Genomic DNA, 20,735 nt, shown 5'->3' with positions numbered 1-20,735 from the left:
CGTCGTTTGTCCCCTGTATTTAAGCACACCCAGCACTGGGTTACTAATGCCCGGGGCTGGTTGCTCTTTTTTGGGGGGGTGCACGCCATTTTTTTCTTTTTTTACACAGGTTTTTTTTTTTTTTTTTTACCACAGCAGCACAGACGGGTCTCACGGACCTGTCATTGCTCTGTGCCAATCACACAGATGCATGTAGCACGGATCTCCCGGGTTCGTGCTACATGCAAATGGGCACCATAACGCTGATTGGCTTCCTGTCTGCCACTGCAGTGCCACTCCTAGATGGGCCACGTGTTTGTGCCGCCCCCTTGTGTCGCTTAGCATAGTCATCCAGCTTCCTCGGTACAACCTTTTGGCCTAAAAACAATATTGTGAGGTGTGAGGTGTTCAGAATAGAGTGGAAATGAGTGGAAATTAATGTTATTGGGGTTATTAATAGCGTAGGAACAAAAAAAGGCCCATTTATGTGATTTTAGCGGTTTTTTTTTATTTTTTAAGAAAAAATCCAGATCCAAAACACAAAACCCAGAACCCAAAACACGGAAGGGTGGTTTTGGCAAAACCAATCCAGATCCAAAACACGAAGAAAGATCCAGATCCAAAACCAAAACACAAAACACGAAAAGTGTCCGGTGCACACCCCTAACATAGACTGCACAGTAAAAGGACACTTACAGAGACTGCACAGTAAAGGACACTTACAGAGACTGCACAGTAAACAGGCACTCACAGAGACTGCACCATAAGTAGTCGCTCACAGAGACTGCATAATAAGTAGTCACTCACAGAGACTGCCCAATTAATGGACAATCACAGAGACTGCGTAAATAAATGGGAACTCACAGAGACTGTCCAATAAACATACACTCAAAGAGATTTCCCTTTAAACGGACACTCACAGAGACTGCCCAATAAAAGACAACTCACAAAGACTGTGCAATAAATGTCAACTCACAGAGACTGCCCAATAAACGGATACTCAAAGAGACTGCCCAATAAATGGACACTCACGGAAACTGCCCAATAAACAGGTACTCGCAGAAACTTCGCTGTAAACAGCCACTCAAAGAGACTGCACAGTAAAAGGACACTTACAGAGACTGCACAGTAAAAGGACACTTACAGAGACTGCACAGTAAAGGACACTTACAGAGACTGCACAGTAAAAGGACACTTACAGAGACTGCACAGTAAAGGACACTTACAGAGACTGCACAGTAAAAAGACACTTACAGAGACTGCACAGTAAAGGACACTTACAGAGACTGCACAGTAAAAGGACACTTGCAGAGACTGCACATGAATAATGTGAATATTATACCTCGAGCTTCTGCATTTTACAAAAACCAGAAATATAAACAATTGATTGACTTATACAGAGACGCAGCGACTAATGTGCTGATCACCGATAATAACTGCGCAAATATTGGCATTGCGTTCATCTCTGAATCAGGCTCAAAGTACCAACCAATCAAATTCTATGTGTGATTGTCTAGCAGATCCTGTAAAATAGCATTTAGGAGCTGATTGGTTGGTACTTTATCTCTCACCAAGATTTGATAAATCTGCCCCTGAGAGTGAAATTAAATGTTTCATGAATAAGGGCATCTAAACGGTCATTCACGAAGCTGCCAAACTGCGAGCTCTAGAGCAAGAGCCATTTTGTGACATCATAGCCCTATTTTTGTTTAAAAATGTCACCAATTTTTAGTGTTAAGCGTCTGGCTCGGCGCAACAAGATGGTGGCAAATGCAATTGCAACATTTTGAACCTGGGTGGATGAGAACGCTCCTCCCTAAATGTGGGCACAGGAATTGTATTTCACTAGCTGCCGAAACAAATTGTGAACGTGTGTTGTAGGACACGATATTTAAGTAAAGGCCCACATACACCTACGGACGGATTGTGCAATCCTGCGATCGGATCCGAACACCGATACGCCAGTAGGAAATGCCGACCGGCAGCCATCGATGTTCAGCCATCCGTCAGAGGATCTGTGAAATTATACATGTTCAATTTCACAGATTTGCAAATCACGATCATATTTTGATCGTGAGCGGCAAATATGTGAAATCCAACATGTTGGATTTCATCAATCCTCCAACCCGGCATTTTTTTTAAAAAACACGCTGTGCCACCATCAGGTCATCAATGTCAGAAAAACAATGGACCTTCGTCATCGGCAAAACCATGACCATCAAAGGTCAATGGCCAAGCCTAACCTAATCTACATTGTTTCATAAATTATAAGAAAACAGGGATTGTGATGCGCTCTGGGGCATATATATCTCTCTATATTTAACTAAACCTGTACACATGCATATATGTATATCTATAATATATATATGTGTGTGTATCCCCAATTCGTTCTCCTCTTAAAATGGCTCAAATAATATGAAGCAAATTCTCCAATAAATCAACAAATCTATCAGCAATAATACAACTACAATTAATTAATGACACATATTGTATGTGGTAATTACACTAAGGGGCATATACAATTAGCCACAGGACGTACCACAAGCTTTTAGCTCCTGGGTTACAGTAAGTGCTCGGAGCTATGCCGGTAAGCCTAATATTCTGCAGTGAGAATAGATTCCGGGTTAAGTGCCCAGAATTATGCAGTCACCACACCCAGTAAGCCAGCGGTAAGCTCCGAGGGTGCACTTAACATGGATTTCTGCTTGCATCCTCCTGAGAAATCCGCGTTAAGTGCACCCTTGGGGCTTACTGCGAGCAGTAATTGAATAGGTCCAGGCAATTAACCCGGCTGCTTAAAGGCCATGGAAAGCCCTGTGGATAATTGAATATGTCCCTTTGACTAATAAACTGAATAAAAAAAATGGACATGTGCACTCAGTGGTTCCTTTATGAGGTACACCTGTACATCGGCTCATTAGTTCAAATATCTAATCAGCCAATCATGTGGCAGCAACTCAATGCATAAAAGCATGCAAAAATGGTCAAGAGGCTCAGTTGTTAAGTCAGACAAATGACTTTGGCAATGCAAAGATTGTTGGTGCCAGATGTGTTCAGTGACACCATGTATCCTATGTCATGTTGTTTTCTAAATTAGGCATTGTGACATACTGTATTTACCATTAGTGCTAATGCATATTTTCATTTACAATAAAACTATCTATAGAATAATAATAAACTTGTTATAATATATAAATAATAATTGTTATGGAAAACTCTATCCTTATGTACACCAGAAATGACCAGTTTCCATCAAATATTTTATCTCCTAGTGTGAGGGCTGCAATATACTGTATCTGACCGGGATAATTTGAAAGGTTCTGACTTTCATCATCATCATCATCATCATCATCATCATCATCATCATCATCATTATTATTATCTTTTAACTATAAGGCACCACAAGTGTTTATTTGTGCTGTACATAGGGGATTAGACATACAGCAAGTTGCTTATGTATAAATTGAAACAGACTACTTCATAACTTTACATATATACTATAAATACAGAGCTCAGATTACATAATTACATAGCAAAAACAAAGGTGACAGGACTAATTCATATATCAACATTTCTGTGAATGTGCTGCACTTTACACACTAAAGTGGGGGGAATTTGGTGAGATAAAAAAGTGTTCTTAAAAATTACAGATGGAACAATTTTACGTCATATTTATGTCCAATTCTTTATTTAGTATTTAGTAAATAAATAATAAAAAAACAACAATAATAATGATAATAATAATAATAATTTGTTTAATCTTACTTTAGTCTTAACCCCCCCCCCTCCCCCCAATTATTCTGATGGCAGACATTTTTAAAGCCTGTCACTATTCTGTTCAGGATCCTACTTTTTTATGTGGCATGCTGATTTGAATAGATTATAATATATAGAATAAGTTTCACCACAAATATAATTTAAGACAACTTATCCATTTTAACTCTTTAGTAGAATATCTCCTATGTGGAAGTACTTCCATCAAATATACATGGGATAACCAGCTAGGAGTGGATTTATAAATAAATAAGTAAATGTTAATAATAAATTAATAATAATAATAATATTCCTGTGGAATTTAAATGTGGTAACTAGTTGGTAGTGGAGTTATAAATAAATATTATTATTATTATTATTATTATTATTATTATTATTAATAATAATAATAATAATAATAATAATTATAAAGCTAATAATAATAATAATAATAATAAAACTCCTCTGGAGTCTAGATGGGGTGACCAGCTGGGAGTGCAGTTATAAATATTATCTATACAAATATAATAAGAATGTTGTGTCTGTCAATTTGTTCAAAGTTGGCACAAAAACTACTGAACAGATTTCATGAAAACTGCATAATTTTATAGTGGAAACTTCTAGAAATAAACTAAACTGTGTTTCATCTCAACTCATCAAGTTAAAGCTGAGCAATAACAAAAACAAAATTTACTGACATCACCAATGCAAAAGATAGGTGTGTCACCATGCGGGCAGCCGGTAAGGGGAGAAGTGCTTTGGGCCCACGGTCACTTGCATAGGATAGGCTACATAGCTGTCTGTGCACAGGGCACACAGTGACACTGGTGTGAGTGGTGGGTAAGGCCGCTGCTGCCACCAGTCTGTATAGCACTGCTGGTCACGTGGGCCACTCCCTCGACAGGACCCCTATGCAAAGCAATACAACTAGAACAACTCAAATAAAAAAATTTTGGCAGAAGCAATTTAATTGTGGCGAAGCCGTGGGCAATAGAAAATTATTATTATTATTAATAATAATAATAATAATAATAATAATACAAATTAAAAAAATACTCCTGGGTGTGGGGTAACAGAATGAGAATGTAATTAGAATAAATCTTATCAATAATAATAATAATATTTCTGTGAAGACTACTTGGCGTGGCTGTCTAGGAGAAGAGTAATAAATGAATGTTAATAATAATACACATTAACAATAATCCTGTAAAATCTACATAGGGTTGTCAGTCAAGGGTGAAGTTGCAAAAAAAAAAAAAAAATAATAATAATAATAACAATAGTGGAAACAATCATTATGATACTAATAACAATAATATTAACAATACTCCTGTGGCGGATTGCTCCTTTCATATTTACCTAAAATGCTATTTAAATGGTTAAGAATGGAGTTTCTCATGCTTCCAATTTTGCTACCACCCCTCCCCTCTTTTTTTATTTTTATAGGAACCATTTCCCTCTGGAATTTGAGAGTCCGTAAATGAAAAAAAAATCTCACAACTTCAACTGTTTGTGTACGCAGCGGCATTTAATTTATAAGTCTAAAGGTGCATACACGCACAACGATTTTGTTACCAATGATTTTATGAACGATTTTATAAACGATTTTCTGTCAGATTATCTGTCAAGATTTTTTAAAGTGTAATGAACAAATTTTTGGAACTACAAACAATTTTTGCATATTCCCTTAATGAAAATCGTCGAGTTGACAAGTCTGACTGAACAACAAACTATAAACGTAAACGCGCATGAACGATGACTCAGAAAGTGAACGATTTTTTCAAACGATTATCGTTAAACGATATCGTTTAACGATAATCGTTCACAAAATCATTGAGTGTGTATGCAGCTTTAGTCTAACTGCGTGTCACATGCAATTGTGCTTGACAAACGGATATTTTCCCTTTGTGAGGTAATTGAAGTTTACTCTATTGACCTCAATGTGTGTCATTTGCATAAACGCACTGAATGGAGAACACCATGCATGGATAAGCACGAGTCTGGGGCGACCCTCCCCAACGCACATAGGGCCTGATTTCAAATTGGACGCTAAAGCAATCGCCAATTTAATTGTTAAAATATGCTAATGCCTTCCAAAGCTTGCGATGCCCACTGCTGCTTTCTCATATCCGTCCGATGACGTGGAACAGCGTAGACATCGGTAACATCGGCGCAGATCGGGCAGCCATGCAGCATATGCGGCAAGTCTGACGAGCTGCAAATGCTACAGCTCTCCTGACACGCTGAGAGCTCTCTTGCTCCGAAGGAGATCGCAATGGCTAATTTAGCAACGCCCATGGGTGTAAACGGTCAGACACGCCTGCATTTTTGCACACGCACAAATGCGGCGCATGCACAGTACGGCATTTCTGCGCGTGCAAAGGCTAACAATCGCTCAATCTGCATAAATATCGCTATTGCGTACATCTCTGAATTAAGTGGGTACAGGGTCGTTAGAAGCAATGCTTTACATATTTGCTAATTTTCACAATACATATACAAAACTTGAAATTGACATCGTTGAGCCTGAACACTACAGGGCAATCACCCGGGCATTCATGTCCCCATTGCAGCTTCATCCTGCCAACGTAATGCGATTTGGGAAAAACCAATGCCAACATTTTAATGCAATCAGTTCCGCATCTATGGACTCAGGGCCTGATTCAGAGCCGCTCGTAAGCGGCCGCTCGTTCGTTCGGAGCGATGTTTGCACAACTGCGCATGCGTACGGATCGTAATACGCATGCGCGAACCAGTCAGTACGGCCAAAAATCGTTTGTTCGCTAAATAGCGAATGCCTGCTATTTTGAGTGACAGGAGGAGGCGTATGTGGGTGGTAACAGGGGAAGGTGCTTGAAAACGGGGAGTGGAGATCCGAACGCAGGCGCGCTTAAAGGTCAAAACGGGCGTTTTATGGGTGTGCATAATTAATACAGCAGCGTCATTGACCACGTCACTGGGTTATTTTATAGTCAGAACTGCTCGCAAAATTGCGGTAGAAAAAACCAACCACAAGAATAGCGAGCAGTTCATACACTGGTCGATGTACTCGATTAATCTAATAAATAGCGGACATGATGTAGGATGCGAGCGGCCAGGGGGCGTAGTTTTCCAAAAAACGACCGCAAGTTTGGTTCGCTCGTTCAGACCTAGAGGCGTGAACAGACCGCAAAGAGCGAATGGTTCATTTAAATAGCCACCCCTTTTTTCTGAACGAGCGAGCGCAAATAGCGTCCTTCTCTGAATGAGGTCCTCAATCCAATTAGCCAAAATGATCTCGCAGATGCCAGTCATCGCGGCAACAGCCGCACTTTACGGCAGCCCAAACTCACACAAAAGTGCTCGCAGCCCCTTAGCGCTCGGAGCAAAATTCTATGATTTCGAGCTCGGAGCGAGTTCAGGTGCCGTTGCAGCATTTGGATTGACCTCTCAGACTACAAACCCATGTGTTTTGTTGTACTGCGTTCGCTGACAGGACCCCTATCCTGTACAGCGAGAGACGTTCAGCGCAAACGTACAAATATGAAGTCTACACGGTGACAATTATAAATGAGCAGGGCCCACAAGAGTGAGGACACAATGCCTAAACACTATTATAAATGTTACAACTTATAAGAGGGATTGCTGCGATTGCTCCGTAATCTGCAAGCATGAAGTGCGTGTGACGGGACGAGGATACATTATCCCTGTGTCACTGGCTTAAATTCTAAACAGCTGCAGAGTTGGACAAAAGACGGATTGTGTCTGGACCTCCAGGATTTGCCGTATGTAGAAAAACCTGCAGGAAGAGGAGACTTTACAGCTCCCAGAGTCACCGGGCAAATGCGCTAACAGAGACCTGAAAGCACAGAAATGGCCGGGACCCAAATATGCATCAAGCAGCGGGCAGCTGGTCTGCAAAGCATGTGATATTTAAATGATCTTAATCTGTATAAGCAACTAGGAGGACATGGACATTAACATTAATTGCTTTCACACATACCAAAGACTCTATTAGTAATGAGCTGCAGTGTACTTTCCTCATCATTAGCTGCAAGCAGCCATGGAGAGTAACACAGACGTAACAACTGACTGCAAACTGCTTTACAATGAATGTGGATAGCTGGGAAGTAATATAACAAAGGCCAATGCCGGCAACGTAGCAAAATGCGAGCGCTCGCTCTGAATGAAGGCGGCCGCTACCCTGTAAAGAGCCGGCCTCCTGGCCGTTCGCTAAGCTGTGGGTGACCACCCACAGCTTTAGCGAGCGGCCAGGTTGATGGTCGCGATGGTCAAGACCATGGCGACCATAGGGGCTTGCCACGAGACCCTTGCGGTAGGGTCTCGTCTACCGCAAACCCCAGTGAGCTTTCGGCTCTAATAGAGCCGGAAGCTCACCACTGACATCATGAGTGATGTCAGTGGGGCCACCCCCAAACGGCAGGCGTTCCTTCGGGAACGCCTCCGTTTGGCCAGCCGCTCCCCCGCCCCGCCTACAAAATGGGGCGAGCTGTCGATCAAAATCGACAGCCGCCGCTTTTAAAGTGAGCCCCGGAGTGAGAGAATTTCTCTCTCGCTCCGGGGCTAGCGCACGCTCTGTGCAGCTGCTGCGCTTGCACAGGGCCTCAACATCCACCCGCTTGCGAGCGCTCAGCGCTTGCGAGCGGGTCTGAATGAGGCCCTATATGTAGATGTAAAGTAAGTGCTAAGAGGACTGGTGCAAGTTTCAATGGTGCATCTAAAGACGCATCAGGCAGTATTTCAGCGTCTATGGGCGCTGACAGTGGGCGCCTCAGTACATTTAGATGCATAGATGAGCACCAGGGAAGAGCTTTGTAGCGGCATTTGTATAGAGTCAAACAAGACGCAGACATGGACACGGCAGTGTCCCACTCAGAATCAAAGATTAGGGTAGCTGGAGACCCAGGCCACGTGGTCAAGATGGCGGCCACGGCACTGAGGGGTTTAATCCCTTGTGCTGCAGCGCCATTTACATGTACTGTAAATGTATAAGTAATAATGTGTGTATTTAATGCGCTGTGACCCTGATTCAGAGCCGGACGCTCTGACAGAGCGCTCGCTCTGAATCAGGGCGTCTTTTTTTTTTTTATGGAGCGGCCTCCTGGCCACTCGCATTGCTGTGGGTTGCCACTCACAGCTAATGCGAGCGGCTAGGATGATGGTCGCGATGGTCGAGACCATCGCGACCATCGGGCTTGCGACGAGACCCTTGTGGTAGGGTCTCATGGCCGAGCCCCAGAGAGCTTTCGGCTCAAACAGAGCCGAAAGCTCTCCCACTGACATCACTAGTGATGTCAGTAGGGCCGCCCCCAAACGACAGGCATTCTCATGGGAACGCCTCCGTCTGGGCAGCCACCCCCCCCGGCCCGCCCACCAAAGGGGGCGTGCTGTCACTCAACATTGACGGCACGCCCCCTTTGGTGCGAGACCCGGAGCGACGGATTGCCCGTCGCTATCCGGGTCTCGCGCATGCGCACGATGGAGCCGGCTCCGTCTTGCGCATGCGCTCTGGGCCACCATCGACCCGGTTGCGAGCGCTCAGCGCTTGCGACCGGGTCTGAATCAGGCCCTTAATGCGCTGTGTGCGGACGTAGAATTGTGGAAACATGTCTAAGGGCTTGGACTACGCACTTATAGGAAGGTGTTTTGCTTTGACAGTTGGAAAACAGATTGTTCATGGGACATTCTCACATAGGAAGTTAGATGGTAATTATCCTGGGCCAGCGACATGTCCAGTGTGAAATGACCGAGCCTTTGTTTAAAACACTTTCTCTGGATTGCACTTCAGGGGATGTTCCTGCATTGTGGAAGTTTAAGAAGAAGAAAGTGTCAAGATTTTGTTTAAGCTAAACTGGTTTGGGTCATAGATATTTGAAAGGAGGAATTCAATTGAAATGTGAGTTATATTTTTCTTAGACAGTATTTTAAATGTTACAGTGCATGCACTTAGCTAGATTGGTTAAGAGATCCAGGAAGGACTTACCCCTTTGGCATGGGCGTAACTGCCATAGGTGCAAGGGGAGCAGCTGCTATGGGGGCCAGAGCTGAGGGGGGCCCATCTTTCTTACAAAGTTATGTGTGTTATATCAGAGATTCCCAAACGCAGTGCTCAAGGCACCCTAAGGATATCCATGGTTGAGCACAGAAGGTTAAATCAAATGACTGAGGTACAGTACTAATTAAGTCACCTGTGCCCAAGCATGGTTATCCTTAAAAGATGGACCCTTAGGGTGCCTTGAGGACAGAGGCCCTCATTCAGAGGCGCTCGCATAATGCGAGCGCTCGTTCTGAATGAGGGCGGCCGCTTCTCTTTTGAAGTGCGGCCTCCTGGTCGCTAGCTAAGCTGTGGCTTACCACCCACAGCTTTAGCGACCGACCAGGTTGATGGTTGCGATGGTCCAGACCATCGCGACCATTGGGGCTTGCGACGAGACCCTAAGGTTGGGTCTCGGCAACCGCAAGCCCCAGGGAGCTTCCTGCTCTGATCGAGCAGGAAGCTCCCCACTGACATCACTGCTGATGTCAGTGCGGCCGCCCACAAAACGGCAGGCGTTCCTTAAGGAACGCCTCCGTTTGTGAAACCACCCCCCCGCCACGCCAACAAAACGGGGCGACAGCCGCCCCTTTTGTAGTGAGCTCCGGAGCGAGAGATTTTCTCTCTCGCTCCGGGGCTTGCGCACGTGTAGTGTGGCCGCTGCGCGTGCGCAGGGCCTACACATCGACCCGCTTGCGAGCGGGTCTGAATGAGGTCCAAAGTTTGGAAACCTCTGTGTAATATTGGGTGGTACATACTTACATCATTGGGTGGTACAACTTTTGCTATGGGGCCTTCAAATACCTAGTTACGCCCCTGCCCTTGGGTACTGTGTGTAAGAACAGGATAAGAGCAGGGCCTGTGAGCTCTGGATGTGGGTATCCTCTGAGCATCTAGGATTGTACGTCTGTGACATCTGTGTGCTGTGATTTGTCCCAAGCACCTTCCGCAGGGGACTTAGGGCCTGATTTATTATCTATCGGAGCTGCGATTATGTATGCAGTCTCACTGCAAAAATATGCTAATGTCTGCGAAGGCAATGCCGTCGCAGCACAACATAAGGATGCCCACTTTACCCCACTCACATCCGTAATACTTTGCAAGTGTGCAAAACCATCGGTAACATCGGAGCCTCAACACTTGCACAAGGTCAGACCCTACGCAGATATTACTAAACTTCCTGTATGTAGTGAGAGTTCACGACTGCATTTTGCCGCCCCCTAGTCACCACCCCCTAATGCTCACTTCCTATCAATCACTCTGCGATGGGTCTGCGTGATTTCTGCGATCGCAGCAAACGCATGCGCAGAACGCAACAATCGGCCACTTGTGTGCATAATCGCAGTTGCCATCAGTAATTTATCAGGCCCTTATTCTTTTTTTAATACTTATGAGCAATAAACATAGTGCCATTAGACGCCTTCATCTGCTGTATCCTGAATCGCGCAAAATGCTTTTCTGTTCCCAGCTGTTCGCTCGCAACCGGGTCGATGGTGCGCTCGCAACCGGGTCGATGGTGGGCCAGTGTGCACGGGCGAGCCCCGGAGCGAGCGCAAAAAGGGGCGGCTGTCGATGTTGCTCGACAGCTCGACCCCTTTTGTAGGCGTGGCCGGGGGGGTGGCTCCACAAACGGAGGCGTTCCCAAGCGAACGCATGCCGCTTGTGGGCGGCCTCACTGGCATCACCAGTGATGTCAGTGAGAGAGCTTCCGGCTCTGTTAGAGCCAAAAGCTCTCTGGGGCTTGCGGCCGCGAGACCCTACCACAAGAGTTTCGTCGCAAGCCCGATGGTCGCGATGGTCTTGACCATCGCGGCCATCATCATGTCCGCTCGCATAAGCTGTGGGTGGTCACCCACAGCTATGCGAGCGGCCAAGAGGCCGCAACTTAAAAACCAAGTGCCCGCCCTGATTCAGAGCGAACGCTCGCTTTTTGCGAGCGCCTCTGAATTAGTCCCTCTGTACTAATACGCAGCGGCATACGCAGATCCTTCTAAAATCGGCCTCCTAAGTAACCGTAAGATGCGTCTGACACAACACATACCATGTAAATACATCTTCCCCTGGTGTGCACGCGTGCGTATAAATGTGCAAGGACTGAGACGCCCACTGCCAGCATCTATAGACACCGTAATAAGGACTGGTGCGTCTTTAGACTCTACCAACGGCTGTACCAGCTGTGTGGCAGGTGCAGATTCTATATCTGACTATGGCCTCTTATGGCAGCGATTGGGAGCTTGTGTACGCAAACACTTCAGTGTCACGGCAGCAACACTCTTATGGCAAGCCCAGGAGGGCAGACCATCTCCCAGAGTCTGAATTGCCACCTCCCAGTCACCGCCAAGGTATGCCCTGGCCGTTTACAATACATATCTGATGTTGTGCGTATTAATTGCAGCTGCGTCCTTGTGTGTACACGGTGTAACGCATGCGCCCTTGTGTGTACACGGTGTAATGCATGAGCCCTTGTGTGCGTGGTGTAACGCATGCGCCCTTGTGTGTACGCGGTGTAACGCATGCGCCCTTGTGTGTACGCGGTGTAACTCATGCGGCCTTGTGTGTACGCAGTGCATTGCATGCGCCCTTGTGTGTACACGGTGTAACGCATGCGCCCTTGTGTGTACACGGTGTAACGCATGCCCCCTTGTGTGTACGCGGTGTAACGCATGTGCCCTTGTGTGTACACGGTGTAACGCATGAGCCCTTGTGTGTACGCGGCGTAACGCATGCGCCCCATGAGTTTTTAGAGATTTTTATGGAGGCACAGTAGTAAAAACATCAGCATTGCTTGCGGCGGCTCAAACTCAGACCCACGGCCCCGGACACTATATATAATAAATGTAAAAAAATAGTGATTCAAAGATGGACGCTAAAGCGATCACAGCTGAGCATAAATATGCCCACTACAGCCTTCCTACCTGCGTGTGACGAAGCATACCTGCGTAAATATCGGTACCATCGAGGCACATCTGCGGCCATCTTGCCCTTGCGGAAGGTCTGACCAGCCGCAGACTCGGGAGCTCTCCTCCCTCGCAGAGGGCTCTCACGCTGCGCATGCACTCGCAGTGCCACACCCCAGTCACCACCCCCAAACGCTGAAAGCCTGTCACTCACTCTGCAATGTATTCCGAAGTGCGTCCATAATCGCAATGTGAACGCAGCGCACACTCAGCACTCACTGCGGCTTATACGCATGCGCAAAGGTAAACAATCGCTCAATCTGCCTACGTAATCGCCATTGCGTTCATCCATGAATCAGACCCTTAATCCCGAGTACGAGGGGAATATATTTGTAGATGGGACAAAACCAGCGAATTTCAGCACAGAAATTGTCCCATCGTATAGGATCTGGATCTGTCGTGGAGAGCCGGTCAGTGGCCAGTGTTCTGGATGTGTCGTGGAGCACAAGCCTGGTGTTTAGAGCCGGTCAGTGGCCGGTATTCTGGATGTATCGTGGAGCACAAGCCTGCTGTTTAGAGCCAGTCAGTGGCCGGTATTCTGGATGTGTTGTGGAGCACAAGCCTGGTGTTTAGAGCTGGTCAGTGGCCAGTGTTCTGGATGTGTCGTGGAGCACAAGCCTGGTGTTTAGAGCCGGTCAGTGGCCGGTATTCTGGATGTATCGTGGAGCACAAGCCTGCTGTTTAGAGCCGGTCAGTGGCCGGTATTCTGGATGTGTCGTGGAGCACAAGCCTGGTGTTTAGAGCTGGTCAGTGGCCAGTGTTCTGGATGTGTCGTGGAGCACAAGCCTGGTGTTTAGAGCCGGTCAGTGGCCGGTATTCTGGATGTGTCGTGGAGCACAAGCCTGGTGTTTAGAGCCGGTCAGTGGCCGGTATTCTGGATGTGTCGTGGAGCTCAAGCCTGGTGTTTAGAGCTGGTCAGTGGCCGGTATTCTGGATGTATCGTGGAGCACAAGCCTGCTGTTTAGAGCTGGTCAGTGGCCGGTATTCTGGATGTGTCGTGGAGCACAAGCCTGGTGTTTAGAGCTGGTCAGTGGCCAGTGTTGCATCATACATGGGACACATCTGTAAGAATTCATAAAGCACAGCCCTGAGTCAGAGGCAGAAATCTGGGTCTGCGGTAACATTACCCAATCTCTCCATCGCCAGAGGCAGCCGCTGTGACTTAGCAGCCACGTTATCCCACTTCAGACCCATAATCTTTTTACGGTCTCTTAAAAATCACAGGGAACGTAGCTGCTCCCAGACAGCCTCAGCTGCTTTGGGATGTTATAAGGCATTATCAGGTCATTCCAATTAGTTAATACGGTGATAAATGAGTTTCTCATGATCTGCGCTGACACATTTACAAGGCTAAAAGTCATTACGCTGAAAGAGTACCCGGCTGGGGAGGAAGGGAGAGGGGGCGGACAGTACAGTCCGTGACCATACGGGAGATGCCAGTACGCTCATCGTTATCAAGAAGTGAATGTTCCCTCTGCGATCATCCAGTAAGCGCTATAGCCTGACATAAGATGCAGGGAAAACACAGACAGTTTCTATTAAATGGTCAAAATGTCTATTGTACTACAGCAATGATATAATCAATTCACCCCGGGGGCCCATTTATCATTCAATATTTGAGGTTTAATCCCTGAAAACACCTGTTTTCGGGGGTTAACCACAAATTTTACGTTTCCCCCAGATGTATGAAGGAGAGACGGCAGCAGGTATCTCCGATACCTACTGTGATCCCTCCATTCCCGATGCATTCCGTATATTGGCTCCCGCAGCTTACGCCATCTGAAGATGGCGTTAGCCGCTGTAGCCTATGGGCGGCCGTGCATGTGCGGTCAGCGTGACTGAGCCTGCGCAGCAGCCCCGGCAGCTCTCCGGGCACATCGCAGGGACGGTTACGGTGCCCGTGTCCCTGCGTGTGTCGGATGATACATCCGGGCGCTATGATCACATGGGCGGTAATGTCATGCCCAGATGGCATTGTATTGCGATCATTAATAAATGGGAGTCCGAGGTTTGGAAAGGATTGGGTTTGCGTACATCTCTGAATGAGGTCATTAGTCACGATGTTTATGCCACCAAGTCCTGCTCCACCTGTATGCTATGCATATTCAAAAAATAGCACGTAGAAAAGGGATAATCAACGTGCTGCCCTACAGCTGCTGTGGAACTACACATCCCAGGATGTCCCTGCCACAGTTATAACATGCCCTATTAGCAAAACTGTGGCACGGCATGCTCCCGACTAACCGCTCTTGTGCTTTCAGAGTCATGTTGGAACCTGGTAGTCAGTGTTGAACCAAGGGGGTGATTCAGCTTGGGACGGAATTGCAAAGCTGCACGCAAGCGGCTTTGCAATTCCATCTCTGCAAATATACGAATGCAGCAGGAGGTGTATTACACCCCCTGTATGATACCCCCTGTATGACACCCCTTGTATGACTGTCCCTGTATGACACGCCCTGTATGACTTCCCCTGTATGACACCTCCTGTATGACACGCCCTGTATGACACCCCCTGTATGACACCCCCCTGTATGACACCCCCTGTATGACACCTCCTGTATGACACCCCCTGTATGACACACCCTGTATTACCCCCTGTATGACACCCCCTGTATGACACGCCCTGTATGACACCTCCTGTATGACACCCCCTGTATGACAGCCCCCCTGTATGACACTCCCTGTATGACACCCCCTGTATGACACCCCCTGTATGACACCTCGTTTATGACACCCCCTGTATGACACCCCTGTATGACAGCCTCTGTATGACACCCCCTGTATGACACCCCCTGTATGACACCCCCTGTATGACACCCCCCTGTATGACACCCCCTCTGTATGACACTCCCTGTATGACACCCCCTGTATGACAGCCTCTGTATGACACTCCCCTGTATGACACCCCCTGTATGACACTCCCTGTATGACACCCCCTGTATGACACCCCCCCTGTATGACACTCCCTGTATGACAGCCCCTGTATGACACCCCCCGTATGACACCCCCTGTATGACACCCCCCTGTATGACACCCCCCTGTATGACAACCCCTGCTGCATTTGCGATCCCAGCACTGCGATCGAGGCTTACTTAGGCTTGCCAGCTTGCGAGGCCAGGAAACTGCATCCGTGGACACAGCCCCTGGCCAGCCACTCCCAGAAAATGAAGCAGACACACCCCCATTTCCGGGAACGCCGGTCGCCCCCCGCCACCACACTGTCCCTTAAATGCCTCTGCCCGTCAACCAGGCAGAGGCATAGAAGGGGCTGCGTGCGATCACGCAGGACCCTTTCTGCACATTCGCAGAATGGGTCCTGCCCAAGCGCAGATTCCCGATAATCCGGGATCTGTGTTCAACATTACACTTTCGTGCACTGCTGAATTAGCCCCCAAGTACAGATGATTTTTGTCCGTATTGCACAACCTTCACGGCTGGCAAATCTGTACAAATTTATGTCATGGCCTGAACTGGCTCAATCCATGCCCACTCCCTGCCCATTCCCTGCCCAATCCATGCCCATTCCCTGCCCACTCCCTGCAGGCCGGACACCGTTAGGTGCTGAGGAAATTAGCAGGACAGACAGTTACATGTTGTCTCGCTGCGAGCTCGCTGTGATAAACTCCTAATGCCGTTACATACGCCGAGCATCCGGGGAGGTTATTAGAGGCTGGTTACCGCGGAGAAGCCGGTACTTTAGGTAACTGTATTACTGATCAGTGTTGTCCTTTCCTGCTTCTAGCATTTTAGATGGATTCCGGGCTGATTGAGCTATGGGGAGACCCGGAAGAGAATTTTGCTGCTCTATAAATAGGTCGCCAAGCGCTGACCTCACTGATGTATATATAGCTGGTGATGAGACTTCCCTACAGTCACACTGAGCCCCCAGCACTTCAACATCAACGTCTCTCGGGGTCATTATAAAAAGAAACCTCTCCACCCGCGCTATTTATACAGCCAGCGGCTAATCACAGACTTACTGCCTCCTGCGAGACACAGCAATACCAACCCTGCCACTCACCACCATGTGGCATCTGCAGCAAACAGCCCTCAAATCAGACTAGGGTACATATGTACTAAGCTCTGGGAAGTGATAAACTGGAGAGTGATAAACTACCAGACACTCAGCTAATAACTGTCATTTTTCAAACTCAGCCTGTAAGATGACAGTTAGGAGCTGAGTGGCCGGTAGTTTATCACTCTCCAGTTTATCACTTCCCAGAGCTTAGTACATCTCGCCCTGTACAATATGACATGTTACATGCCTGTAATAAACTGACGACCAGTCAGGCATGACAAAAATACAAATGAATCGCTCCCATGATGTGACACGTTAAATGAATGTAATAAACCGACAACAAATGTCATATAATGTGGCAGGTTACACAGAAGTAATAACCTCATCATAAATCACACACACAATATGACATTGCACATCAGACACATGATGTGACATGTTACACGTAAGACACACAAATCAGACACATGGGGCGGGATATACTAAAGGCAAAAATGCGGTACAACCCCCGAAAATGCAGTTTTCTGAGGTTTTACCGCATTCCCCAAATGTGCTAAGCACCAGAATGCGATGCATTCCAGTGCTTCGTCCCGGCGGGTAATGCCACCTTCAGGTGGCGTTATCCAATGGAAGCCGATGGGCTTCTTGTCGGGATGCTCCCCCTTGACCATAACAAGTATAGAGATCAGGCAAATGATGTGATATGCTACACACAACACGTAAACAACAACCTGCACACACTAAAGCTGGCCACACATCTAAAGATTATCTGTCCAACCAGCCAACTAGTTAATTGGTTGGAATGAAAATCTGGTAAGGAATACAACCAGCAATTTGCTCCCAAATGCTGGAAAATGGACCAAAACTGTTGTTTGAACAAATTGTTTAGATCAAACATTTAACAAACTTGTCTGAACGACCATTTTCATCTGTTTTCTGTCATTTAGGAGCAAATTGCTGATCACCAGTTACTCCCATACGTTACCAGATTTTCATTCCAATCAATCAACAAGTTGGCTGGTTGGATGCAAGTTGGTCTAGTGTGTGGCCAGCTTTATGCTATAATGTGAAGTTACATATAAAATTGTAGGACGCAGCACAAACGATATCTAATCGGTAATACGCACTACCAGAACAGGTGATACTAGCGCAAAGCATCACAAGTGTATGGAAACATGTTAACGATGTATCACTAAAACAATCCATCCAATCATATAATATGAATGAATAATACAGCACACAAAAGAAAATTACATTGAATCAGGATAAGGGTAAAACATGTCCATGATATTACAGTAGAGTCTAATCATGAATCTACATAAACTATATATACAAAAAGAACATAATCAATAAATGTAACTATAAGGTTCACAAATGTGGGTCAGATGCAGATCCGATAAAAAAACTGAGCTTCCAGTGTCTGTTTTATTACCACTAGGAAACGTGTTTGCATTTGAATTTCTGTATGCCATTTTGTTATCCTTATTTTATTTTACGATAAGCATTATGACTTCTTCATATTACACCCCATTTAATAATATTCTGTCTTTGTGTTATTAAACAATTTACATGTTGGTTAGACTCTGTTGTTATAAAACTGGCAGTGGATTATAATAACTCTGACATAATTAGGCTTATTGTATTTTGAGATATGTTTTGGAAGCAAATCTTAGTTAAGACAGGACTGTGCAATTAATAGCGAGTGTGTAATATTATTTGTGGGAGTTTAATCCTTTTAGACTGACCAGGTGGTTTGCTTTGAATAACCCTTTCCTACCCACACGCTGTGCAACTGTGCCAGTCCTGGCTTTAGGAGTAAATCAAGTAGAAGGAGCAAATTTGCGCTGAGGCTTCACCATGTTGAGCTGCAGGGGGACAAATTGAAATTGTGCAGAAAGACACATAGGTCGGGGTGGGGGGGGGGAGCATTCTAGCTCATCTCTAAATTGCAGAGAAAAATGTAATTTGCGCAATATTTGTTTGCTAAATAAAAAAGAGCAAGCAGCAAGATTTTGTGTAAGTGCAAATTTGCCTCTCAAGCTGGGTACACACTGTTCTGACGCGGATTGGAACAATATATTATACACGTTATATAGTGTGTATGGCCGATCCGTTGTTTACAACAGTCTTTCATCGCATCGTCCCATCTGCTATTCTGTACGGCGCGGTGCATTTGCATGCAGCATGTAACAATACGCCATCGTACAGCGGATCATGCAGTGTGTACGGTGCGCGCAATGTATTGTTACATCGCATCGCGCCGTTGCTATGAATCAGGCCCAGTATAATTGAAAAGAAAGTTTGCGCCATACTGTGCAGCGCCCCATGAATTTCCCATGAATTCCGGAACCCTGGATGGCGCCCTCTGCCCATTTTGGCGCCCGGAGCTCATGCTCCACCGGAACCACCCTCGCTACTCCCCTGAGTGTAACTCACCAAGTAACCTGCAGAGTACAAAGAGGAATGTACCCGGCAGCAACCTAGTGATGTATAACTGATCCATATATAATCCTCTTACACCTCCCTGTATGACATCACTGATAACATATTGTTCCAATGTGACATACTATTCACCAACGTAGCCCCAGTAGTAACTCCACCTAATGTCTCTGAGTGGGATCTCCCCTGCGACATAGTGAGGGTGACCTGCAGAGGTCTCGGCTTTGCCAGGATTCCGCTTACAGTGAATGGAGGTCGGCGGTAAGCGACCCCAAATGAAAATATTATTGTCACAGAAACCTCCCTATAATTGCACGTCATCACAGATATGAGGCATTTGCTCTTTCAGACTAGGAAATACACCTATACCATTCCTTCCATATATACATATTTACTATTGTACATGCACATGACATGTACTATTACACATCCATAAAGGAAACGCATTGCAGCAAATCGCCATCAGTGAGGAGTAGCGCAGTCCTGTCCTCTGTGCAAGAGATCTGTTTGAGATCAGCCGGATCTCTGCGTACGCTCATTTCTGATTGGCTCGCAATCCCGTGTAAGCGCTAATGTTGCGCCAACGTGCCACCAGTTACAACTAAGCCGCATTTGCTCTCCATGGTTTTGTACTGCCGTAAGCCTCTGTGCTGGGCATAAGGAGACTTTCATCTGTTTCCATGTCATATCTTGCTGTCATAGATTCAGGTCTCCAGGCCCTGATCAAACCCCCAATGATGTTACCCACTGCTGTAATGATGTCATACGCATTACTCCACACAAAGGGCCTGATTCAGAGCCGGACGCTCTGACCAGAGCGCTCGCTCTGAATCAGGGCCCTCCTCCATGAAAATGGAGCTGCCTCCTGGCCGCTCGTATAGCTGTGGGTGACCACCCACAGCATATGCGAGCGTCCAAAAAGATGGTCGCGATGGTCTTGACCATCGCGACCATCGGATTTGCAATGGAGACCCTGCGGTAGGGTCTCCATGCCACAAGCCCTGGAGTGATTTTGGATCTATCAGAGCCAAAATCACTCCCACTGACATCACTAGTGATGTCAGTGGGGCGGCTTCAGACAGTAGGCGTTCCCATGGGAACGCCTCCGTCTGGCAGGCACGCCCCTGGCACGCCCACCAAAGGGGGCGTGCTGTCAATCAACATCGACAGCATGCCCCCTTTGGTGGGAGACCCGGAGCGATGGAAAGCCCGTCGCTCCCCGGGTCTCGCGCATGCGCACGACGGAGCTCCCTCCGTCGTGCGAACGCACAGTGGGGAACATCGACCCGCTTGCGAGCGTACTGCTGCTCGCGAGCGGGTCTGAATGACCCCCAAAGCTAGGACCCCGTACAACTGTAATTTAAGAGGATCATGTATAGATAACTAACATATTGCCCTGGGAGGAGCTAATGGGATTTGAAACAGAGACAAAAATAATGACAGTCTACCGAAAAATAAGTAAAGCCGTACAATAAGTATTTACATTCATCTGTTAAAAATTCCAGTTGACAAATTCACGTTTTTGTGCGCGCCCCCCCCCTGCTCCGCTCACTCC

At 46.6% G+C, this 20,735-nt stretch overlaps 1 protein-coding gene across 1 annotated transcript in view; it reads right to left on the bottom strand.

The window, feature by feature from the left end:
* Nucleotides 1-20,735, bottom strand: part of RBM20 (RNA binding motif protein 20) — a 337,949-nt gene that overhangs the window by 270,716 nt on the left and 46,498 nt on the right. The gene's annotated exons all lie outside the window — the stretch shown is intronic.

Source organism: Taudactylus pleione, unplaced genomic scaffold, assembly GCF_031769625.1.
Source record: "Taudactylus pleione unplaced genomic scaffold, aTauple2 ptg000008l, whole genome shotgun sequence".
NCBI lineage: Eukaryota > Metazoa > Chordata > Amphibia > Anura > Myobatrachidae > Taudactylus > Taudactylus pleione.
Note: the sequence above shows the minus strand (reverse complement) of the source record. Positions and strands in the feature narration are given on the sequence as shown.